Source organism: Rutidosis leptorrhynchoides, chromosome 4 (assembly GCF_046630445.1).
Source record: "Rutidosis leptorrhynchoides isolate AG116_Rl617_1_P2 chromosome 4, CSIRO_AGI_Rlap_v1, whole genome shotgun sequence".
Classification (NCBI taxonomy): domain Eukaryota; kingdom Viridiplantae; phylum Streptophyta; class Magnoliopsida; order Asterales; family Asteraceae; genus Rutidosis; species Rutidosis leptorrhynchoides.
The window spans coordinates 34,953,435-34,975,755 of NC_092336.1; positions in this window are offsets into that span (position 1 = coordinate 34,953,435).

A 22,321-nucleotide genomic window follows, 5' to 3' on the forward strand; every position below is an offset into this window, starting at 1 on the left:
ATATATATATATATATATATATATTTTCCTTTCATGCTTCTACATCCACAACGGTGACGAAGTGAGAACGATGAAGATGAATGTGATATGCTATGGTGATCCATTAAGGCGGTTGCAAAAATTGTTGTTTCTGATATTTTAATATAAACCGAACCCCACCCATTACTTCTTGTCCAACCTATTTAAGTCACGAAGGAATAATCGTATGAGTTAAATGTTTGGGCCGTAATATGTATTTGGATTTCTATTTATTGGGCCGAGTTCTATATTACTGCTGGGCCGAGTTTTATAGTTGGGCCGAGGTGAAGCTTGGGCCGAAGATGAAGAAGAGAGAAACGGGCGTTTAAGGTTAAAACAATTTTGAGTGTGAATAAATCATGAAATGTAACAGACAGTTGGATGGTTTGTGGTGTTTGTGGGTTAGTGAGAGGTCGTGGGTTCGAGTCTGGGCAATGGCATTTTTTTTTTGGAAAAGCTTTTAAGGTTCGTGAATCCGAGGCCAACCCTGCATTGTTCAGTTTTATCGTATGAATATTTTTACTACAAAATATTGGATTGTGAGTTCATTTGATTCCCTTTTACTCTTTACATTTTTGGGACTGAGAATACATGCGCTGCTTTATAACTGATTTACAACTGTTTTATTCAATGCTTTTACAATCTATATTTTTGGAATATATGAGATGCTTTTATAAATGTTTGACGAGATAGACATAAGCAAAATATTCCTCGAATGAATTATTATGCAGACATAAGTTCTGTGGATTATTATTGAATTAGTTGGATGTGATAATTGCCATTAATTGTTGTGAATATTTTCCCCTAATTATTATTGCTTGGTAACCTAAGAATTAGAAAAGGGTATGGCCCTAATTCACGCGAATCCTAAAGGTAGCTACCGGGTTTAACACCCCCACCCAGAATGTTTACTAGACGGAAGATCTAGTGGGCATGGTGTTTATTACTTCGAAGTTTATATATTATACAGACGAGATGTTCTGTTTTTGGGGATATTATTGATGCACATTATATGTTAAGGTCGGTTACCATGTTGAGCAATGAAATCAAAGTGAATGTTATGTATCGAGAGAATGATATTTATACACAGGTTATGTGTATTATTTTTGTGCACGAGATATGTGTACGGTTATTAAAAATCGCGAGGCAACCTACGGGAGAGAAAAGGATACGAACCTACTCTGCCAAGCATTATGAAAAATGGTTTAGTACACGAGATATGTGTACTGTATTTAAATCTTGTGGTCTATCAAAATGATGAATTTTATTGCTTATGACAAACCTATGAACTCACCAACCTTTTTGATTGACACTTGAAAGCATGTTTATTCTCAGGTATGAAAGAAATCTTCCGCTGTGCATTTGCTCATTTTAGAGATATTATTTGGAGTCATTCATGACATATTTCAAAAGACGTTGTATTCGAGTCGTTGGGTTCATCAAGATTATTATTAAGTCAATTAGAGTTGTATGTATTATGAAGTGGTATGCATGCCGTCAACTTTCGATGTAAAGAAAGTTTGTCTTAAAAAAACGAATGCAATGTTTGTAAAATATTTCATATAGAGGTCAAATACCTCGCAATGAAATTAACTATTGTGAATCGTTTATAATCGGTATGAACGGGTCCTTTCAACCGTTAGTGTTTTAGCATTTTAACTTTGTTTAACGATAGGCTTTTAAACGTTTCGTGTTAAATTGTAAAAATAAAAAGTTTCATCCCCTCCGTTTTGTTTGAGCCAATCGGCCATGGTATGACTTGGGGGTGTTTTGTAAATATTTGGTTATTATCTATATTAAGATAATATTTGACTTAATCCTCTTTTAACCTAAACTACACGTCTTTTTCTCCCCTCAATTTCTTGGCAGTGTTTTCCATATCCACCATCACCATCATCGTTGACCATCATCATCATCATAACACCATTGAATCTTCACTTGATCATTAAATTAAATTCATACCCGCGTTCATATCGTTCACCCATACGCATCTACAGTTTCAATTTTGCTTTTTGGGTATAATCTTAAAACCGTAGCTTTTTAAAACTCTAATTTTATTCTTGTTTTATAGTGTAATATAGTCTATGGCTCAAGTCTTTAATTGTACATATGCTTATGTGTTTTTAAATTAATGTTTGATTATTTTTAATAAAAATCCCGAATTTGAATTTGATATTCTAGGTTAGTAGATGATCTTTTTTGTTTGATATTATTTAAGATTTGGATATATCATTAAGAGTACATAATTTTTCATACAGAAAATGTGTTATTTCGTTGAGCGGTTTGTACTATATGGTCAAAACTGTTAATTTTGTGCTGCTGAAAACTTATCTGACATAGTTAAACGTATTTTGTAGCTGCGATTTTTCCATATTGAGTTATCACCTTAAAAACTATACAATAGCTTTCCAACATAAAAACGAAGCTTCTCCAATTGGGCTTGACTGATTTGGAGATGTGGTTATTTTTCTGTATATCTTTAAAGTTACAACATAAACGCCGAATTTTAACCGATGAATTTTGTAAACGAATTGAGTTTGTAAATTAATGGCATGGGATCAAGGTCTGAAAATTTTTGTACATATTTTGGTACTAAAAAGCTTTTTCAATTGGCATTGTATCATTTGATATTCTATTTATTTAATGATATTTTTGTGTAAAACCGCATTGTTAAACCAAGAAGGTTTGTGAAACTTTTAGAGTTTGACTTTTAAAATAGTCAAAGGTTGGAAATTTTTAAGCATTTGAACTTGAGTGATCATCCAAATCCAGTTGACTTTTTATTTTTGGTCAACACTTGTGAGTTAAAGGCTTTATTAAACTTTACGCGTAATGTTTATTATTGGATTGTTATATGAGACACATTAAACTTTGAGAATATTATTAATGACATTTGAGTCGAATTCGAGCTATAGAATTATAATTACACTTTGACCCAACTTAGTTTATTAGACATTGTTTGATCAACTTGTATCTCTAAATTGAGTACGTACGTCGGTCTCCTGTGATTTCGTTATCACTTTTGTTTGAGACTTTTTGTTGTGCACTCGGGGTGAGTTGTAGTCCCATTTTTACGTTTAATAATCTTTTTGGTATAAGAATACATGCAACTCTTATTTCATTTTTACGCAATAGACACAAGAACTTACTTTTTTACTTTGAGTTTGTAACGTAAATACCTTAGCTTGGTAATTGTTAACTACTGGTTTTTGAACTGGTGGGCACGAATTCGTATATATGGATCCATAGGGTTTGACCTCCCCGTTCGAGTTAGTCATGCTAACATTGTTAACGGGCGTATAGTATTTGAGTGGTACATGGGTTACAGTATATTTTATTTCATATGGTTTATTATTTCTACGTTAAACAATTGGTTAAAGGGTGTTCAAAACTGTAGAACATTTTGATGAGTTTATTTTGATGATGTTTTCTAATATGCAAATCTCATGGTCTACTTTTATTTATTGTTCACAATATCTAAACCTATAATTTATCAATATTTGTGTTGACTTTTTAACATGTATTATTCTCAAGTACTTAATTATTTGCTTCCGCTGTTGATGTTCATGGTGTTTGCATTGGAGTCTTATGTGGCATTATTTCAAACTTATTGAATTCAGACTGTATACTTTATGTTGGATGATTTGACTTTCGATCAACTAACTATTTTTAGTAACCTGCTATCTATCAAAAGTTTCTATCTTTGAAAAACTTTTCAATAATGAATGCAATGTTTACTTAATACGTTTCATACAGAGGGCATAACCTCGTTGTGGGACTGTTAGTTAATCTACCGCGTCAATAGCGATTTTGGCGGTTCATTACAATACTCTTTAAAGATTAGACTAATACAACTCTCAAACAACAGTAAGGAAGAAAGAAATAATTAAATACTTAAAGTGTATTTATTGGTTCAATTTGAAAGTGAAACTTAGCTCTCTTTTAATAACCAAGGAGTTCACCTTCAACTTCTTCCACCTAATGGCGGATCTTGAAGGCGTTTTTTGGAGGGGCCGGTCTGCTACTCCTATTTTGTATTATTTCATAATACATATAAGTTCACTATTGACATTATAAGTAATGAGAGGTTGAATCATTTATGCTATGTTTTCAGTCAATAAATAGTTTAAAAATTCAAAAAAAGGGGTAATGTTAAGATTTCAATCGAAAATTTAATACTTAAATAAAGTAAATAGTCTATAATATATTTAACTATACATTTCATAGAAACTATACGTAGTATTAATTTGAAATTGATTTTTAGTCTTTATAAACATAACATAGAATTGAAACTTTGGACAAATAAAATAAAATACAATAAGATAAAAAAAAAAAAAAAATTACGGAAGCGGAAGTTGATATATGATGGAAAAATTGACTTTTATATCCCATAATAATATAATATCTATCTATATACATCTATATCTATATCTATATACATTATTATAAAACGCATGCTAATAATTTTACGTGTCAATTTCTCAATTAATCTGAATTAAATTTACACACGTGTCAATATCTCTATTAAACTAAATTAAATAATTCTACGTGTGATTTCCTCAATTAAACTAAATTAAATAATAATAACTTCCTAAAATAACTATTAAATGAAAGGTATGTTATCAACAATCAACAATTTAAGTATAAATTTCGTATCATATATTTATTCTCCACGTATCATATATTTCATGCGATCATATATAATTTAGATTTTATTACCAACATAAACACAATGAATTTATATTCAATTGGTGTAGTGACCCGAACTTTTCCATGTTTATATATATTAATTGAGATTTATATTTACATGATTAAATGTTTCCAACATGTTAAGCAATCAAACTTGTTAAGACTTGATTAATTGAAATATGTTTCATATAGACAATTGACCACCCAAGTTGATCGGTGATTCACGAACGTTAAAACTTGTAAAAACTATATGATGACATATATATGGATATATATATATAGTTAACATTATACTATGATAAGAAAACATATCATAAAGTATATTAACAATGAACCACATATGTAAAAACAAGACTACTAACTTAATGATTTTTAAACAAGACATATATGTAACGATTATCGTTGTAAAGACATTTAATGTATATATATCATATTAAGAGATATTCATACATGATAATATCATGATAATATAATAATTTAAAATCTCATTTGATATTATAAACATTGGGTTAACAACATTTAACAAGATCGTTAACCTAAAGGTTTCAAAACAACACTTACATGTAACGACTAACGATGACTTAACGACTCAGTTAAAATGTATATACATGTAGTGTTTTAATATGTATTTATACACTTTTGAAAGACTTCAATACACTTATCAAAATACTTCTACTTAACAAAAATGCTTACAATTACATCCTCGTTCAGTTTCATCAACAATTCTACTCGTATGCACCCGTATTCGTACTCGTACAATACACAGCTTTTAGATGTATGTACTATTGGTATATACACTCCAATGATCAGCTCTTAGCAGCCCATGTGAGTCACCTAACACATGTGGGAACCATCATTTGGCAACTAGCATGAAATATCTCATAAAATTACAAAAATATGAGTAATCATTCATGACTTATTTACATGAAAACAAAATTACATATCCTTTATATCTAATCCATACACCAACGACCAAAAACACCTACAAACACTTTCATTCTTCAATTTTCTTCATCTAATTGATCTCTCTCAAGTTCTATCTTCAAGTTCTAAGTGTTCTTCATAAATTCCAATAGTTCTAGTTTCATAAAATCAAGAATACTTTCAAGTTTGCTAGCTCACTTCCAATCTTGTAAGGTGATCATCCAACCTCAAGAAATCTTTGTTTCTTACAGTAGGTTATCATTCTAATACAAGGTAATAATCATATTCAAACTTTGGTTCAATTTCTATAACTATAACAATCTTATTTCAAGTGATGATCTTACTTGAACTTGTTTTCGTGTCATGATTCTGCTTCAAGAACTTCGAGCCATCCAAGGATCCATTGAAGCTAGATCCATTTTTCTCTTTTCTAGTAGGTTTATCCAAGGAAATTAAGGTAGTAATGATGTTCATAACATCATTCGATTCATACATATAAAGCTATCTTATTCGAAGGTTTAAACTTGTAATCACTAGAACATAGTTTAGTTAATTCTAAACTTGTTCGCAAACAAAAGTTAATCCTTCTAACTTGACTTTTAAAATCAACTAAACACATGTTCTATATCTATATGATATGCTAACTTAATGACTTAAAACCTGGAAACACGAAAAACACCGTAAAACCGGATTTACGCCGTCGTAGTAACACCGCGGGCTGTTTTGGGTTAGTTAATTAAAAACTATGATAAACTTTGATTTAAAAGTTGTTATTCTGAGAAAATGATTTTTATTATGAACATGAAACTATATCCAAAAATTATGGTTAAACTCAAAGTGGAAGTATGTTTTCTAAAATGGTCATCTAGACGTCGTTCTTTCGACTGAAATGACTACCTTTACAAAAACGACTTGTAACTTATTTTTTCGACTATAAACCTATACTTTTTCTGTTTAGATTCATAAAATAGAGTTCAATATGAAACCATAGCAATTTGATTCACTCAAAACGGATTTAAAATGAAGAAGTTATGGGTAAAACAAGATTGGATAATTTTTCTCATTTTAGCTACGTGAAAATTGGTAACAAATCTATTCCAACCATAACTTAATCAACTTGTATTGTATATTATGTAATCTTGAGATACCATAGACACGTATACAATGTTTCGACCTATCATGTCGACACATCTATATATATTTCGGAACAACCATAGACACTCTATATGTGAATGTTGGAGTTAGCTATACAGGGTTGAGGTTGATTCCAAAATATATATAGTTTGAGTTGTGATCAATACTGAGATACGTATACACTGGGTCGTGGATTGATTCAAGATAATATTTATCGATTTATTTCTGTACATCTAACTGTGGACAACTAGTTATAGGTTACTAACGAGGACAGCTGACTTAATAAACTTAAAACATCAAAATATATTAAAAGTGTTGTAAATATATTTTGAACATACTTTAATATATATGTATATATTGTTATAGGTTCGTGAATCAACAGTGGCCAAGTCTTACTTCCCGACGAAGTAAAAATCTGTGAAAGTGAGTTATAGTCTCACTTTTAAAATCTAATATTTTTGGGATGAGAATACATGCAGGTTTTATAAATGATTTACAAAATAGACACAAGTACGTGAAACTACATTCTATGGTTGAATTATCGAAATCGAATATGCCCCTTTTTATTAAGTCTGGTAATCTAAGAATTAGGGAACAGACACCCTAATTGACGCGAATCCTAAAGATAGATCTATTGGGCCTAACAAACCCCATCCAAAGTACCGGATGCTTTAGTACTTCGAAATTTATATCATATCCGAAGGGTGTCCCGGAATGATGGGGATATTCTTATATATGCATCTTGTTATTGTCGGTTACCAGGTGTTCACCATATGAATGATTTTTATCTCTATGTATGGGATGTGTATTGAAATATGAAATCTTGTAGTCTATTGTTACGATTTGATATATATAGGTTAAACCTATAACTCACCAACATTTTTGTTGACGTTTAAAGCATGTTTATTCTCAGGTGAATATTAAGAGCTTCCGCTGTTGCATACTAAAATAAGGACAAGATTTGGAGTCCATGTTTGTATGATATTGTGTAAAAACTGCATTCAAGAAACTGATTTCGATGTAACATATTTGTATTGTAAACCATTATGTAATGGTCGTGTGTAAACAGGATATTTTAGATTATCATTATTTGATAATCTACGTAAAGCTTTTTAAACCTTTATTTATGAAATAAAGGTTATGGTTTGTTTTAAAAATGAATGTAGTCTTTGAAAAACGTCTCATATAGAGGTCAAAACCTCGCAACGAAATCAATTAATATGGAACGTTTTTAATCAATAAGAACGGGACATTTCAATTGGCTTAATCAAAATATGTACGGCTAATAATGGTAAACAAAGGGTTGAGTTAAAAATGATGAGTCGTCTTTTGTAACACAACTTTTTATGAGTTGATACTAATAAAGTTTTTTATGTGTACATGTTTATGTTTATATACTACAACTTATTATTATATATTTGACATTAGCGAAAACATATGTTTAAACTTTTATTCAATAAATGGACTCATAAATCACTATCAAAATTAATAAACTTTTTAAAAAACATGAAATAATACTTTCTATCATTATAATTTTGACATTAACAAAAAGATATATTTACAACTTCCATTCAACGGACGGATTCATAAAACACTATTAGGTTTTAAGAAACTTCTTAAAAACATTAAAATAATACTATTATTAGTATATCTTACAATAGCGTAAACGTATATTTAAAACTTACGTCCAACGGGCGAGCTCATAATACATTATTAGAATCAAATTCTTTTACAGAAACATTATACTCCGTCCGTCCCCAAAAAACAGTCCGCTTTAATTTTTTTTATGAATTTGATATATAATAATGAATTATCTAATTTGTCTTTCATTTAGTGTAGACGTGAAGTTATAAAGATTAACTAATTAATTGTTATATTTAATGTTAAACTTCTAAAATTGAAAAGAACATAATTAGAACTTTTATAATACTTAATGGTTATTTAGAGAAAGAGACAAAAAAATTGGGGCAAACAAATATAGAAATGTGGACAGTTTTTTTAAACGGTGAGAGAATTTGATATTAGCGAAAAGGTATATTTACAACTTTCGTCCAACGGACGGACTCATAAAACTAGTAATGTACATAAAATGCGTGTTTGCTTATTAAAAATTAGATATGGAAAAGAGAATCGAACTTGGGGAACATATGAAACGGTCACTTGTCCAACCACTAACCCAAGTCCACATATGTGTATTTACTTATAAAATGTCACTTATAACTTCAATTCTTGGAAGGGCCACCAAAGATCTGCCTATGCTTCCACCCACCTATGTGGAACAACTTCATTTTATGACTAAAGAGTTACTTCTTGTTTTTTCTATCCATTAATGTGAGATAAGCGACGATATGAATTTTTCTATCAAAAACAAAATCAACATTAAGTACTATATAAATAGACTTATAGAAAGGGTTTGTTTTGTTTGCTTAAGAAATTTACCATAGATATCATATTGATCTGATAGTAAACTGAAATGAAAATTTGTATCACTTTCACATCCTCATGTCATATGAGTTTAAAAAAAAAGTGCTCCGTACATTATTAAGTTTTACTTTTACACTACTAAAACTGTGTTATATCTATTCTATACATTATTATAAAGCGCGTGGCAATAATCCTACGTGTCAACTTCTTAATTAATCTAAATTAAATTTGTACACGTGTCATTTTCTCAATTAACTGAATATAATAATAACTTCCTAAAATAATTTTCTAAAATTTTCAATTAAAGTGAATTAAATAATAAAAACTTCCTAAAATAACTCTCTAAAATAGAGAATGTAATTTTAAAACATAAATTAAAAAACATAAAATAGGGAAGATTTTTAGAATTAGTATATAAAAATTTTCCTAACATAAACTTATACGAAATAATTATGTTAATATATGTATAGATTATACTCCGTATAGCTTTAGGCTAATTACACATTATAATAATATTATGTATTATATATTGGTACTTTATTTTATTATTTTTTTTTTTTGAACAGCAAGGATAAATTTATTAATAAAAACCAAGAGATACATGTTCAAAGCAATGAGCATATGAACTCATTACATACAGCAAACACGAAAATGAGACAGGAACAAACACGAACACGAGACTATTATACACACACTTGTTGCTAAGAAAGCAACTACATAATGCTAACTAAGGTAAGGAAAGATAAATATTTGGGGTTGAGATCCACATGAGCCAATCGAACTTTCTTTCTCGAGCTCTATTAGAAATCCACTCGAAGGAAATAGCTTGTATCTCATTGAGAACAACCGGCGCAATTTTATATTTACCTTGAAACACCTTGATATTGCGATTTTTCCAAATGAGATACGCACTAATCCATAACACGGCTTGCCATATCTTTTTGCCAATACCCGACATCACAAAACTCCCATTACCATTAAAGATTTCGAAGAGGCTGAAGTTAGAGAAATTGCCCGCGCCCCACCAATTGAAGACCCGCTCCCAAACGTCCATCGCGTGCTTACAAAAAATAAGAGAGTGCTCTACGGATTCTAAGTCATCATCGCATAGAGGACAACGAACACTATGGAGATCTATACCCCTTTTGTCTAATTCAAGCCTAACGGGGAGCCTTTTTTTTTAGCGCCCGCCATGCGAAAATTTCGACTTTTTTGGGGGTGAGGTTGTTACGGAAGGTACCTTGATGTGTGATGCTGTCGACCAGGAGATTAGAGTCGATTTCGGATGCCAAAGCTCGAACACTGAACACCTCATTTGGAGCAAAACAGCAGCTCCATTTATCTCGACTGATGGGATCAAATTCGAATGTTGCTAATAGGGCTGTCAGCGCGTTTAATTCTTCTTGAACTCGACCTGATGGAGATCTTTTCCAATGCCAAACCGCTACACCGTTGCATATGCGATCCTTGATGGTGATATCGGGGAACTGATCTAGATGAAACAGCCTTGGGAAACGAAATCTTAATGCATTGTCCCCGACCCAATGATCATGCCAAAAAGAAGTTGAGTCTCCACCGCCAATTGATTTGATGAACGAGCTTTTGAAGTGCACATTAGAATCTTCTATAGAGTTACCTGCACGAATAATATTTTTCCAAATACCTTTTGTCGACAAGTGATTTTGGTCACTTCCCGACAATAGGCCGCCACAAGAACCATGTAAACTTCGAATGATTTTCACCCAGAGTGAATCGGTTTCGGTTTTGAACCTCCACCACCACTTCCCCAATAAAGCAAGATTTTTGCTTTTCAAAGACCTGATATTTAACCCCCCGTTTTCAAAAGAATTAATGACACAATCCCATTTAACCCAAGAAATATTTGAACCCGAACCCGACCCACCCCAAAAGAATTTTCTCCTCACACTTTCAAGATGTTTAAGAACACAAGACGGAGCACGATAGAGCGAGAAATAGTACAACGGAAGACTCGAGAGAACCGATTTAATAAGCACTAATCTTCCTCCATAAGACAACGTTTTCATTTTCCAACTCGAGAGTCTACTATCAAATTTATCAATTACCGGTCGCCAATCATTTAGGGTTTTCATATTTGAACCGATCGGGAGTCCAAGGTATACAAAAGGGAATCTTCCAACTTGGCAACCCATATGATGCGAGAGCATTTCAAGTTCACCATGATCAATACCAATTCCATAAACACAACTCTTATGGAAGTTTATTTTTAGACCCGAGGTAAGTTCGAAACATTTGAGTAGATTCATCAAATTACAAGCATTTAAACGGCTCCACTCTCCAAAAAACATAGTATCATCTGCATATTGTAAGTGAGAGATGAGTACTTTGTCATTGCCAACTTCTATACCTTTGAAGAGACCCTTGCCTAAAGCTGCTTTGGTAAGAATGTTTAACCCTTCCGAAGCTAGAATGAAGAGGAACGGCGATAGAGGATCACCTTGCCTAACACCTCTACCTAATGAGAACTCGTTAGTGGGAGAACCGTTAACAAGTATTGAGATCGATGCCGACTTAAGACAAGTCAAGATCCATTTTCTCCATTTAATGCCAAATCCCATAGATTTCATAACTTCAAGAAGGAAGTTCCAGTTAAGACTATCGAATGCCTTTTCAAAATCAACTTTAAAGAAAAATCCCTTCTTATGCTTCCCTTTAAGATATTCAACCGTCTCATTCGCGATCAACACCCCGTCAAGGATGAATCTCCCTTTTAAAAAAGCACTTTGCTCAACGCCTACTAATGAAGGTAACACCTTACGTAGCCGATTAGATAATATTTTGGCTACAATCTTATAGTAGCTACCTATTAAGCTAATCGGCCTGAAGTCACCAAGTCCTGAAGGATCCAATTTTTTAGGAACGAGAGTGACAAACGATGCGTTACACCCTCTCGATATCTCACCCTTGTCCCAAAACCAGTTGATAGCTTCAACTAAGTCACTTTTGATTACCTCCCAAAATTTCTTGAAAAACCTCAAGTTGAACCCGTCCGGGCCTGGGGCTTTCGTGCTACCACAATCGTTGATAGCATCAAGAACTTCAGGCTCGAGAAATCTACATTCCAAAGAAGCTGCCTCAGCACTTGAAATCACCGGGGAGCACAAATCCTCCATCGAGGGTCTTAACTCATTTGGTTCGCTAAAGACATTGCTAAAGTGTCTAAGAGCTTCGGCTTTAACATCGTTCGGGTTGTCATTCCACACCCCATTAATAATTAGACCTCTAATGTTGCTTCTAGTGTACCTGTGTCGGATAATGGAGTGAAAGAACCTTGTGTTCTCGTCTCCTTCAAGTGCCCATCTAACCCGAGCCTTTTGCTTGATCATTTCGGTTTTGATTTTTTCTTTATCGAGCCACCCTTTCCTTGCATTTCTCCAAGTGTTGTACTCTTCTGAAGATAATGGTTTTTGTTCAGCCATTAGTTCCATCGAATGAGCCACACTTTTGTGCACTTCTATTTCTTGATCAAGCACCCCAAATTTTTCTTTACTCCACGTTTTAAGTGCAATCTTCACAGCCTTTAGCTTATTCATAAAAATTCTGTCTTTTCGAACACCTAAATTCTCTGGAACAGTAGCTTGTGTCAAGTCAGACCCAACTCTCCACGCATCAAGAAACAATTTGTCAAAACCCTCTTCGTCGAGCCAAACATCGAAAATTTTGAAGGGTTTCGGCCCATAATCTTTCTCCTCGTCTTTTAGCACAATCGGGCAGTGATCCGATTCTTTTCTTTCTAACGCCAATGTTGAAAGACTGTCCCATAATAAGAGAAAATTTTCGGAGACAAGGAAGCGGTCAAGTTTACTAAATTTCATCCCGTCATCACTAACTCGCGTGAACGATCTTCCACCTAGTGGGATATCTGTGAGGTTGTTTGAAGAGATAAAATCATTGAATCTTTGTGCCCGGTAATCCACAAATTCACAGTTGAAACGCTCGTTTTGGTTGCGTACTTCATTAAAGTCACCGCATATTACCCATGCCTCTTCTCGGTCTGATAATAGCTGTGAAAGTGTATCCCATAATCTATTTTTTTCGCATCGTCGTGTGGGCCATAGACGTTGACCACATTGAACTCGATCCCACTATTCCTCCATTTACCACGAATCCCAATCGCCCGATCAATAAAAATGGTGTCAATAGCTTCATAAACATTAGAGTCCCATATTAAAAGTAACCCACCCGATTTCCCCACTTTAGCTTGTTGAATGAAATCACAATCTGACGAACCCCATAGTTTATGAATCCACGAATCAGTCACTGAATTAATTTTCGTCTCCTGAAGTGCGATAAAGGATGGTTTTTCTTTTAGGATCAATTTTTTTATCGCACCAAATTTACTAAGTTTACCCGAACCAAACCCTCTGATGTTGTAAGAAACAATCTTCATGGAAAAACAAAAATTAACGATTCGACATGGAACGGCATAGTTAACTTACAATTTAAGTGGCTTCTTCTGCCACTTCAGTCCTAATTGATGCCCAAAATCTCGAACCCCATCCGAGTTGATTGAACCAAAAGTGCTTGTCGAACCTTTTCCTTTTGCCACAATATTTTGAGAAGATGCCACTTTATCAGAAATTGAATGAGATTTCCTATTTAAAGTTGCACATGAAGTACTCTGTGATCGAATCGGTTGGTTTTCATTGGTTTTCCTTGCAGCGTTTTTGAGATTAATCATCCGTGAGGATGTTTTCCACCGTCGAATGCTAGAGAAGCAACAATCTTTTTTATTTATCCCCTTTTTTGATTTATCACCAGCTGCCCCTTTTTTGTTCTTGGGATTACTTGGACAATTCTGTCTAACCTCATGGCCCAACCCATCATCATGGTTAGTGCATTCATTCGGCCCAACATCTTTATTACTTTTTTGCATTTGGCCCAACATCTACAGGCTCAAAATTAAACCTACTAATTGGGCTTCTCAAGATTGGGCTTCTAATAGGTACGTAATTTAAATCATGTTGGGATGGTAAGTTTTCACATGGAGCCGTTTGACTAAAGTTGCTTGGCCCTACCTTGTCTAGGTTAGTGGAGTTAGTTGTAACCTTTTGAGTGTCTCCTATGCACGCTTCATCATGATTGTTTTGGAAAAGGTTACCTAGGTTCCAACACCCAGACTCTTCATCTTCTACTGCCGGACAGGGAATATTCCGGTCATCTTCTTGAATTACCCGATCATGTTCTTGTGTTTTTCGATCACCTTCACCATCGTTACTGTTAGGAGATCTGTGGTTGTCTGAATTTTCTCTCTCTAGATTGAAAAAGTTGTTATCATCATCTGAATCATCATATGTATCCTCAACACCCTCGTCATCTTCATCAGTTGTTTCATCGTCCACTCCAACATTTTCTCCAACTGCATTTGAATTGTTATCTTCTTGAAACATACGTTTTTCAAAAGACATCTCCACAATTCTGTTCCTGTCCTCTTTAACAGACACATAAGTTAACCCGTTATCATCGGAGAGATTGACCCAGCCGTCTATGAATCCGGTATTGAGACGAGCATGAATTAAGACTTTGCCCGAAATTAGGTTTTGGTTCTTATCTTCAATACTGCAGTTTTCAAGCTCTAGTATCCTACCCCACCATGACGCGATAGATTTAAACGTGTCTTCATTCCAGTGAAGTGTTGGAACCCCTTTAATATCAACCCAAGCTAATCTTCCAGGAGACCAGTGCTGATCCTTAGGAGTCCAAACCTTATTGCACCATTTATGGATACCATGTCTTTTGTTGTCTATCAATGCCTTCGCACCAGCAGGAGACTCGCAACATACCAGGATAGTTAGACCACCTAAGTATTTTAGAGAAAAGTTACTCATACCTTCGGCTTTACAGAGATCTTCAAATAATTGCAAGTATTCTAACCCCTTAATTTCGCATAAAATTGATCTCTCATGTAGCTCACGATTACGATGTTCATTCTTTAGTTTGATGGTTCTGCCGTCTCTATAAATCATTTCATTATCTTCTCCCACACCCTTAGGATGTTCCTTCTTTTCTGACTTCAAGCTATCTAGTTTAGTTCTGAGGTCTTCCCTTTCCTCCTGCAATTTCTTGAGTCTAACCCTTAGATCTTCCTGTGGTTCTCTTACTACATCCCTAAAGTTTCTCTCGTCTCTGTAGGTGTTGAATTGTTGGTTGCAATTGTTGAAGGAATTGAAACGGTGGTTATTCAGGCCCTTGTTAAACCGATTTTGTTCAACATTTACTCTTTCTCTAGCCTTGAAGATCCTGATTGGATTACCTTCAAAGCTAATCTTTTCCAAGGAACTTAACATTTGGTCGCTGTTTTTTACGCTGGCAAATCTTGCAAAGGCAAATCTATTACCATTTCGCAGCTTCTTCCCCGCCATATAGATATCTCGTAAGTCGCCATGTGGTTTGAACACCTTCCATAGATCCGTGACCGACCACTTGTCCGGAAATTTGAAGAACATGAATGATGTCAAGTGAATTCCGAAAAGGCTTGTTAATCGATCTTGAAGTCTTCCGTTGTACCGCTCTCGTGTTCTAGTCCTGCCGCCATAGTTGTTCACTCCACTCTCTCTCTCTCTCCTCTCACTCTCTCTCACACACCCCATTTTTTAAATACTTTATTTTATTATTTACAAAGTACAAGCGTGAAATCATCCATCTTAAAAAAGTAATGTTAATGTTTTTAAAATTAATTTTTTTACAGGCTCATATTTGCGTTTTATCAATTATTTGCCAAATAAAATTTAAAATGGTTTCTATGGACCGGCTCCTAATCTATGCGTTAATATCCAATATTAATGTTTTCGATACAAATGTTATCAGTAATAAAAAAAAATTTCATTATTATTGTATTATACATTTGATAAGTATTAATACCAACATTATCGAATACTAATTTATACAACTGTCGTGCAACGCACGGCCTCATAAAACTAGTAAGGTTATATAGTACAGTATTACAATTCATATTTAATAATGTACGAAAATTTTTAAATTATACACAGATCATCACCCGTTTCAAAACCCCCTCATTACGAGGGTTTAATTCCTAGATTAATAATCCTTACTCCACAAACAAATATACATAGTAGTATATAAATTATTTGAGTCTATCTAATGATAGCCTTAAGAACTATACTTAAAAAGATTATTTAAGCATTAATGATAGTACATGGAGTATTGTAGGGTAGTTATTTAAAGTGGTTATTATTAATGTACAAGTAAATAAAATATGTTTTAATTCTTAAGGATAGCTCTAAAAGCTAATATTATATAAATTCAAATTATTTTTATACCTATCTACAAACTCTTCTTTTAAAACCTAACCATCCTAACATACCCTAATTTATAATTAGTGAGAAAATAATGGGCTGTCACACGGTGTCACATTCCGTTCTCTAGATTTATAAAGAAACAAATAAAATGAAATAAAGATGGAGGAAGCAAAAACAAAGGAAATCTTTAAAATTTAATAGAAAAGTTACTTTAAATCATGCATTCACTTTCTTTTAAATACTTTTGAAAACTAAAATTTGATAACCCAATTTTTTTTTCACTTTCCTTCCTCCTTCCTTCTATTTTCTGTATTTCTTTTCAAAATAGAACTTTAAACAAAGTGGTACATTACAATTGATGATAACATCAAGCATATGGCTTTTTAGAGGTAATCTATAGTTTCTATTAAAATCCTATAATGATGATGTCATTAGTAGGCTAATCCTTTTGTTAAGAAAAAATAAAAAGAAAAAGAAAAAAAATCTAAACCGTTAAGCTGATGTAATTAATCTAATTAATTACTAATTAAATTAAATGTACTTATTTATTTATTTCATGTTTTTCAGGAAAAAAATCCACTCTAATTAATTATCAATTAGATCGACAAAATAAATATTACAACGATAAAATCATATAAATAGTTATATACGAGATATATTGTTGTATTAATCGATGGGGTTAATCCTTTTACCTCAGTTACAAAATGTATATATATATATATATATATATATATATATATATATATATATATATATATATATATATATATATATATATATATATATATATAATATACAAATAATTAATAAATATAAATAAAATCTTAAAAACCTGAGTTGAGTTGCAAGACTTCTTGTATGTCAATAGTCGATTTATTCAAATATGGGTTTTTCTTTACGTGATTAATTACGTTACATATGTATACGAACTACATGCCTCAATAAATGTTATAATGTAAGTTTTTATGACAAGAAAAATATTAATAGTGATCAAAATTGAAAGAATGTCTTGGAAGAATAAATGTAGTTCATTTATTCTGACCAACTTAAGTATATTACGGAGTAATTGCTAATTAAATTAAATGTACTTATTTATTTATTTCATGTTTTTCGGAGAAAAAATCCACTCTAATTAGTTATCAATTAGATCGAAAAAATAAATGTTACAACGATAAAATCATATAAATAGTTATATACGAGATATATTGTTGTATTAATCGATGGGTTAGTGCTTTTACCTCAGTTACAAAATGTATCTATATATAATATACAAATAATTAATAAATGTAAATAAAATCATATAAACCTGAGTTGAGTTGGAAGACTTCTTTAGGTCAATAGCCGATTTATTCAAATATGGGTTTTCTTTACGGGATTAATTACGTTACATATGTATACTAACTACATGTCTCATTAAATGTTATAATGTAAGTTTTTATGACAAGGAAAATAGTAATTGTGATCAAAATTGAAAGAATGTTGTGGAAGAATAAATATAGTTCATTTATTTAGACCAACTTAAGTATATTTCGGAGTAATATGTTTGTAAAAACGACAAGTTACTTAGTCGAAATCTGTAGTTCCACAGGTCATTAAACTAAATGACTTTAACATTTACGTTTACATAATACCTAAAACATCATTAAACTATCTCTTTAAACAACCCGTGATTTCACGGGTCATTTCACTAGTGCATATAAAAGTAAAAGTCCTACCATTGATAAAAAGTCATCTATGCTTAAGTCTTCGTATAATTTGGTCCATTTAAGCTTCCTTTAATTTGCTTGCGAAATTTACTTTTTCGTGCAATGTCACATTGATTACGATTTACGCAATCTTAGCTAGGCCCTATGTTCTAACTACTTGTTACAACTATTATAAGTTCCACGAATCTTCATCTCATGTCACCATTATAGTTAGTCCCCATTATGATTTCATTCCCATTTGAAGACCATTATTGTGCCATCAATTTGGTTTTGGTCCCCGTATATGATTAACTACCAAACATATTTGCTAATTGTTAATGAGAGAGGATTTGCCTTTTTTTTATTGGGTAGACTTAAGCAAATGATGGTTTATATCATAGATTAAATTTATTGAGCTAAAATACAAATTTGATTTATGAATCTATAAAAGAAAATGATGAATCGTTTAGTGTTCTAATTTGTCTAAACACCTTTAGATTTTATCAAATCCATTAACAGGTAGTATTTTGAAACATCAAACTCAAGAGACTTTATTATATTTAATTATATATCGTGTTAAGAATGGTTGGATCCATAAAGGAATTTAAATTTATATATTAGATATGTTATCTTATTCGTGCGTCCAAGGTATGCACGTCTACCTAGTAAGGGCCACTTACATTCTCAACATTGGTTAAGGGTGAGTGTCAGAAGCCTAGAGCATAGTAAATCTAATCAGAATTACCATAACCTAGTTCCTGGTGACATGCTTATCTAAAATTCAATAAATCGATTGGTAGAGAGTCTAGTGTTTACACATCAAATATTTAAGATAATGAAATGCAAAACTTTTTAAAAAAATACATTCATCATCCCACTTTACTTAACGAAATTACAACTAACACACCATTTATGTTACTATTTTATTTATTTTATTATGCTTTTATTTACTTGTTTTAATTAGGAACTATAACTCTCTTTTAATTCGCATAATTTTAGAACCAGATTTAGTGGTGTATAAAATAAATCGGTTGGACTTGGTTGCTAGATTTTCCGAACAATCGCCAATTATTGGGACCAAAAGGATCATGCCTCTCCACACAAGGTGTACCTTGTCACTCGTCTTGAATAATCGATCGTGTGAAACCCTTCAATAATTAGATCACCTAATCTGTCCTGTATCAGTTTCAAATTCAATCAATTTAAAAGAAAGACCCTAAGTCACACTTTCCACTGTTAATGTTAGGATTAATATAAAGAGTTGATTTATGCCACAACCTTGCAAATTATTAAATTCTACCTGATTTACCTTAGATTGTCCTTACGATTAACGACACGTAAACACTTGACTAATCCGTGTATACTAGTGGAGTTTTGCTATTGCAGTAAGTGACATAATTTAAACAATTTTACTGGGGGTCGACATCACCGTAACATATATTTCATAATTAAGTTCTTTTACAGAATATACGAACGAACATACGTATATCTTAGACAAAAGTTAAAGGTTGTGATCCAAACTGATCGACTTACAAGTTTGAAGTATGATCAAATACATTTTTGCATTGCCTGAGTGGTACCCCAGTTATCCAGGTATTCAATGATGCGAAAGGTCAAGGTTCGATCTTCATAGGGGATTTTTCCAATGTAATTTCCTCCTGATACATGTCATGGATATGAACGGGTGGGTGGTATCCCAATGCGGACCCCTGTCAGTGGCTCTTAACTCACTATTAATAAATACAATCTCATTTTTAGCGAAAAATAGAAATTTAAATAAATTTGATTTGGGGATCAATAGAGATCTTACATGAAGTTAATTATCTTAAGCGTGAATTCTATTATAAATTTCACTTGATTTAGTTATAAATGAAAATTGATAACCATTGTCTCAAGGGTTATATTTAAGCATTAATTTCAAAGTTAATATTTATAATATAAAACTACGTATTTCCATCAATAAATTGACCTCGTGAATTTATGTTTGGAAAGTACGCTTTAATATGAAAAACTAACATTTTACAATAAAGGCTTAAACGCAGCCGTAAAGCTACGTTTAACATTCTTCTTTATATATAAATAAGGTATCAAAATTAAATGTCATGTACAAATTTGTTGAAATATAAAAAATTTAAATAACAGAGTAAACTATACCGTTGGTCTCCGTGCTTTACTTGTAATTATACCGATAATCTTTGTGATTATGAAATTACATGGATCATCATCAACTTCTATCAACCGAAAAACTATAGTCTTAGTACGTGCATGTCATATGAGGACATTTTAATCTATACATAATTGCTAAATTCACAATTACATTCTGCAATATAAAATTATGTGTCTTTTACCACGAATAATTTAAGGAGTAATAAGCCACCTTCAATTTGAGGATTAACTCATATGGTTAAGTTAAAAATAAATTAACAACATCAAATTAAATCCTAAAATGCCGACAAAGAAAACGAAAATATTAAATTAAATACGATAATTTAAACAGTTAACAATGTACATTTATTTTGCGTAAGTTCAAGAAATTATCATACCTGTGATATCAATAAGTCGCGTAAGTGTCAAGAAATCAAAATATGAGATATCAGTAACTTAAAATAAATTAATCATTTTAACTATTAACAACATGGGTTTATTTCCATTTAGTATAAAGCAATCAAGACCGGAGGGATCTCTATCATGATTTGACGCTTATATGGTCGGTAAGATAGAGCGATGTGTTAATTGAAGTTCAAGTGTTGTCAACGATAACCTGTAAAATATGAACCGTGCTTTTGCATTCTCATTGCCAACTATATATACAGATTACAAATATTCTTCTCCAAGTAAACTAATAACCTCCTCATATATTTTGGGATGAGGATTACAAAATATTCACATGCTAAATATAAGATATTGGTTGTTACATATTTAAACTAAGAGATATATATCTAAATATATCTCGGCTATTACTCCCCCGCAGTCGAAGCGATCGGTGGACGAATGCAAAGACTGGATCGAAAATCGTTGAACAGTATCCGTGGAAGACCCTTTGTGAAAATGTTCGCAATTTGATAACGCGTAAGTACATGTAAAATTCGGACCTGACCACGAGCAACCTTTTCTCTAACAAAATGAATGTCGAGCTCGATGTGTTAGTTCGTTGATGTTGCACCGGATTTCCAGAAAGATAAATGGCACTGACATTGTCACAGAATACTAAGGAGGCTTTAAAATCCGGACAATGAAGTTCAAGTAAAAGGTTGCGTAACCAACAACATTCAGCTACCACATTAGCAACACCCCTATACTCCGCCTCAGCACTAGAATGGGACAAAGTAGCTTGACGTTTAGATGACCAAGATAATAAATTGTCGCCCATATAAACACAATATCCCGATGTGAAACGACGAGTGTCGGGACAACCGGCCCAGTCCGCATCTGTATACCCGACTAAATTATTCATTTTGGACCTGGAGATATGTAACCTGAGCTAGGTGGTTCCCTGAAGATTCCGAATGATCCGTTTGAGAGATAGAAGATGCATCTCACGAGGATCATGCATGTGAAGACAAATTTGTTGAACTGCGTATGATATATCGGGACGAGTGAATATCAAATACTGTCATGCACCGGCGAGGCTTCGGTATTCAGTGGGATTAGAGATTGGTGAACCGACAGATGTGCATAGCTTACCATTTGTGTCAACAGCTGTTGCGACTGGGTTACATGATTTCATACCTGCGCGATCAATGATGTCAAGGGCATACGCACTTTGAGTTAAAAAGAGTCCATTTTCGTGTCGAGTAACCGATATACCCAAAAAGGAACTTAATGGACTGACGTCCTTCATAGCAAACTCGTGAGAGAATAGAGACATAAGTTGAGTACGCAGCTTGTCTGACGAAGTAGTGAGGACGATGTCATCAACGTAGAGAAGCAAGTAAGCAACATGTGGACCATGATGATAAATAAATAGATAGTGATCACATTGACTATGTTTGAAGCCAATAGATGATGCAAAATCAGAAAACCTTTGGTACCATGCACGTGGAGCTTGTTTGAGACCGTAAAGAGATCGTTTTAATAAGCAAACATGATTCGGTCGGTTCGGATCACGTAAACCAGCCGGTTGGTGCATGTATACGGTTTCATGTAAAT